Source organism: Schistocerca americana, chromosome X, assembly GCF_021461395.2.
Source record: "Schistocerca americana isolate TAMUIC-IGC-003095 chromosome X, iqSchAmer2.1, whole genome shotgun sequence".
Taxonomy (NCBI): domain Eukaryota; kingdom Metazoa; phylum Arthropoda; class Insecta; order Orthoptera; family Acrididae; genus Schistocerca; species Schistocerca americana.
The window spans coordinates 857,112,660-857,118,308 of NC_060130.1; the positions used below are offsets into that span (position 1 = coordinate 857,112,660).

At 42.7% G+C, this 5,649-nt stretch overlaps 1 non-coding gene across 1 annotated transcript; it reads left to right on the plus strand.

Moving 5' to 3' along the window:
* Window positions 1–5,324: 5,324 nt before the first annotated feature.
* Window positions 5,325–5,397, plus strand: Trnaa-cgc. The gene has a single exon. It is a non-coding gene; the product is annotated as a tRNA-Ala (tRNA).
* Window positions 5,398–5,649: the final 252 nt, after the last annotated feature.

Here is a 5,649-nt window from a genome sequence, read left to right on the forward strand (position 1 = left end):
CAAGCGGCGACATTTTTACATTACTCCGGTCACCAGCTACAAATACGTGAACAAGTCACGTTTCCTCGAGCTCACGCCTTGACCATCGTCCGTCCTGGCCCCAAAGTTTTGTCACACACATATTCACGCCAAACTGCATTCTGTAACAGGATCCGCGTTACCATCGTTAGATTCCGAATACTTACCAGTTTCTCATTATCCCCCATGCATCATATTTTGAATAGGATGAGGCGGTGTATTATCAGTGTATTATAGATACACACCGTGAGAAACGCACATCAGACAGAGCCCATGAAAACCTCATTTATTTACATATTCTGGGCAGAACAGTTCAGTTCCAGGTTCCAGTAAAAGTGGATCCAGACAGAGGCGTGCACCGAGCCTGTGCGGCGCGCCCGGGACCTTAGCCTCGACTGCTGGTCGAGCCGCACCGAGGCCCAGCGGGTCCGTCAGGGCGCCCGTGTGGCTCGGCTACTGAAGAGCCAAAGAAACTGGTACACCTGACGTGCAGGGACCTCGCAAGCACGCAGAAGTGCCGCAACAGGACGTGGCATGGACTCGACTAATGTCTGAAGAAGTGCTGGAAGGGACTGACGCCATGGATCCTGCGGGGCTATCCATAAATTCGTTATAGTACGAGGAGGTGGAGGTCTCTTCTGAACAGCACCTTGAAAGACATCCCAAATATGCTCAATAATGTTCATGTATGGGTAGTATGGTGGCTATCGGAAATGTTTCAATTCAGAAGAGTGTTCCTGGAGCCACTCTGTAGAAATTTTGGCGGTGTGGTGTGTCGCATTGTCCTGCTGGAGTTGACCAAGTCTCTCGAATTGCACTGTGGACACGAACGGATGAAGGTGATCTGAGAGGACGCTTACGTATGTGTCACCTGTCAGAGTTGTACCTAGACGTATCAAGGTGTAACCTCCGTGACGCAGTACTCGTTAAAGCCTGTGCTATGGTAAGTGAGCGGGATTCACCGTATGAGAATGGATTTCCGCGTAGATATCGACCGCGTGTACCTGAATGGTGGCAAATCAGACTTATATCCACTCTGTGATAGCAATGATACGTCAAGTACGTTCGAAATGCAATCACACGTCAGGAAGAATCAAAAGCAAACCAGAAAATGCTACCAATGTGACAATAATACGGCCGCCAGCCTAATTAGGCATTAACTGAGTTTCTTCTCTGTACAAGTTGATAAATATTTATCCAAAACAACAAGTTGTAACACTGCATAATATAGTAGAATTTTAGAACCAGAAAATCTATTGAACTGATAGTTTCACGTTCTGTACTGATATGGAAAATCATGAATACATAACACTACACTATAATGTTTACTACAAAACTTTATACTGTCTATTAATCTGATTAAAATCGGGCATAGGTTACCCTAGAAATTGTACTTTCATGCCACACACAAAATGTCAGTTTTGATAAAGATAAAACACTGATAAATTTTGAATTTTATATTGACTTTAACTTTTTCTAGTCAAACCAATTTAGAACACTTCAGAATTCAAATGAATGAAGGGGGAACCCTGAAACTGTTATGATCGCTGTATTTAAAAAAATGATTACTGAAATTATTATTCATGCGAGATTTCCAGTATATAAGTTACTACTCTTTTCATCTTATATACTGCTCATTTAAATGCCTTTAAATCTGTCTCGAAATAATAAACTTCATTACTTTATCAATCCTAAAGTTATCTTTCGACTTCGTTATACCTTCGTTATTCATTTACTGGTTCATTAACAATACATTTCTTTAAACACCATTCTAATATAGCTAGTTCTGCAAATAATTATTATTAACACAATTTTTAATTTTCTTTTCGGGACACTCGGAAAGGACTCTGTCTAGGTTAGATGTGAGGATAATTGAATGATAGAGAAGTTCTAATAAAATTTAGTTTATTATTGCACCAAACAAACACAGTTCACCCTCTGATCCATACGAATAAAGTACTAGAAGTTTCAACCTGCTCGTATCGATGCGGCGGTTGGAGGGCGGCAAGATGGCGAGGCACAGATCACATATACAATCACAGCAATGGCTCTTGATGTATCGGCACTTTAATTCTTCTTAGCGTCGCAATACTTTTCCATTTAGTGCCTACGGAATTTTGCCACGCTGTGTGGGCGTTGGAACGGCATACCCGAGGCTCAGTGAAGCTATGTCTTCCAGGAGAGCCTCCTCGCTCCAGATGGTGTTGCCCAAGCCAGTACCAAACTCCAACTACTACTGTGCCCGTTGTGCCGTACAATGCCCGCGCGTTTTCCCGCGCTCGCCTGCGATCCACCTTTTACCGTTCCCTGACGGACCGGGTATTCACCCGAGGTTTTGCAGTCTACATATCTTTTTGCCTAAGTATGGACCAGACGCACAGTTACAATTTTAAACATGTTACAACAGTTTCAAAATTTGTTACATTTCAATTCTATTACAATATTACTTGACATCTGACATAAACATTAAGATTCACATTGAAACTTATTTCCAATTGTCTTAACATAATGGCATGAGACAAAAAGAAATGAAATCAGAACATCCATTACACAAGTTTATCGAAAAATCTGATGAAAAGAATTACTTATATTTACAATAGTACAGAGTCGTTGATGTTAGAAGGGGTCCTATATCACTCCAACTGCACACCCCCACATCATTACAGAGCCTCCACAACCTTGAGGAGTCCCCTGCTGACATGCAGGGTCCATGGATTCATGAGGTTGTCTCCACACCCGTACTCGTCCATTCGCTCGATACAATTTGAAACGAGACTCGTCTGATCAGGGAACTGTTTCCAGTAATCAGCAGTCCAATATCGATGTTGACGGGCCCGGGCGAGGCGTATAGATTGCTTTCGTGCAGTCATCAAGGGTACAAGAGTTGGCTTTCGACTCCGAAAGCCCATATCGATGGCGTTTCGTTGAATGTTCGTATGCTGACACTTCTTGATGGCCCAGCATTGATATCTACAGCAATTTGTGGAAGGCTTGCACTTCTGTACCGTTGAACGATTCTCTTCAGTCGTCGTGGTCTAGTGGCTAGCGTTTCTGCCTCTGGCTCACGGGGTCACGGGTTCGATTCCCGGCCTGGTTGGAGAGTTCCTCTGCCCGGGGACTGGGTGTTTGTGTTGCCCTCATTTCATCATCATCATCGTTCGTGACAGTGGCTAAATTGTTGGTCCCATTCTTGCAGGATCTTGTTTCGGTAGCAGCGATGTGGGAGATTTAATGTTTTACCGAATTCCTGATATTAACGTTACACTCGTGAAATGGTAGTACGGGAAAATCCCCATTTCACCCTTACCTCAGAGATACTGTGTTACATCGCTCGTGCGCCGATTATAACACCACGTTCAAACTCACTTAAATCTTCATAACCTGCCATTGTAGCAGCAGTGAACGATGTAACAACTGCGCCATACACTTGTTGTCCTATCTAGGCGTTGCCGATTGCGGATCCGTATTCTGCCTGTTTACGTATCTCTGTATGTGAATACGCATGCCTATACCAGTTCCTTTGGCGCTTCAGTGTATATTAAAGTAAGTGATGGCTGTAACATCAGCAACAAGATGGTTACTTGAACACCTACCGTTGCTTTTATGAACTCATCGTTATGTTCGTATGGTAAACCTCTGTACCTTACAATTCAGTGAAAAGAGCTAACTTTATTAACGGCCATCCTACTAATCAGCGAATTTTTGTAATACCAACCTAAGTATTTAAAAGTTTTTGTTGACTAACACGGATGAAAGATGGTTATATCACTATTCTCTTATTGTAGCCGCGCGGAATTAGCCGAGAGGTCTAAGACACTGAAGTCATGCACTGTGCCGCTGGTCCCGGCGGAGCCAGTTTTAGCACATTTTACGCGTATTATTCATGTAAATGTCTTTAAGTATTTACTGAATCATTTTCATTAGTTCCAGCAATGCAGTAGCCTTTGAAGGTAATATTCTATTTAGGTCTAAGGCGCTGCAGTCATGGACTGTGCAGCTAATCCCGTTGGAGGTTCGAGTCTCCCTTGGGCATGGGTGTGTGTGTTTGTCCTTAGTATAATTTAGGTTATGTAGTGTGTAAGCTTAGGGACTGATGATCTTAGCAGTTAAGTCCCATAAGATTTCACACATATTTGAACATTTTTTTCTTATTGTATGACGTTCATCTTTTCCTCACCAGGCACGCCTTTCCCTCGCTTAATTGACAGAAATTCTGTTAAAAATCAACAGTTGAAATTTATTACTTCACGAACCAAACGCAAAGCTGTGTAATGTGCAAGACTGCCTTGCAGTTTGGAAAATCTGTCTAAATTTGAGTCAAATTGAGTGCATCGATACCCGTCACTATTTTGTAGTAGAAATTCATCTTACTTCGAGCGTAAATGTCAAGAATAAAATTAAGGAACATTTGGAAGAATTTAGAAAAGTAATGACAACTGAATTTGGGGTCAATAGAAAAAGACAATTTTGGAATCAACATTAAGTGTAAGTTGAAACGAGCAGCTACTCTGAAGTTACAGGGAGTAAGTTTCTGAAGTCCGGAGCTCGTGGTCGTGCGGCAGCGTTCTCGCTTCCCGCGCCCGGGTTCCCGGGTTCGATTCCCGGCGGGGTCAGGGACATTCTCTGCCTCGTGATGACTGGATGTTGTGTGATGTCCTTAGGTTAGTTAGGTTTAAGTAGTTCTAAGTTCTAGGGGACTGATGACCATGGATGTTAAGTCCCATAGTGCTCAGAGCCATCTGAACCATTAAGTTTCAGAAAATAAATGTTTGTCACCGATAATTTTCTGGTTAACCTTAAAGACGGAGTTTCGAGTGCTATCAAATAAAGCGGTAATAAGTTAATTACCTGTCTCGTCCACGTATCTGTTGGCAATGCATATGAAAATTAAAACCAAAAACAAACTTAATAGTGCAAGTAATCTGAACCGTCTTTACCTTCTGCCGTTCTTGATTTCAAAGTTATGTCCCACGCAGAGCAGACGGATCCTCCTCAAAGAATTCTGCGGAAGTGTTGAGCCAGTTAATTACGTAATGAAGTGATTTAGAGTAACAGAAAAGTGTAAAATATTTTAATGCTGCATACTAGACCTACCCATTGTGCAAAGGTTTCATCAGACCTTTAGATGTGGTACAGGTGACATGTAAAGCATTGTAAAAGCATTACGGCTATTATACCATTTGCACTGAGTTTAATTACTTCCATGTTACAAGAAAGTATTTTTTCCTGTTACATGCATGATCTTACATTACGCGATGTTTTTCTTTGTGCAGGATCAAGAACACCCTGTTCCTAGTATATCACCGAGCGAGGTGGCGCAGTGGTTAGCACACTGGACTCGCATTCGGGAGGACGACGGTTCAATCCCGTCTCCCGCCATTCTGATTTAGGTTTTCCGTGAATTCCCTAAATCGTTTCAGGCAAATGCCGGGATGGTTCCTTTGAAAGGGCAAGGCCGATTTCCTTCCCAGTCCTTCCCTAACCCGAGCTTGCGCTCCGTCTCTAATGACCTCGTTGTCGACGGGACGTTAAACACTAACCACCACCACCTCCTAGTATATCAAACCTTCACGTTTCTTAAAGGAGTGAGACGATTCAGAAAGCAATTCCGAACGTGTGTGGCCAGCCAAT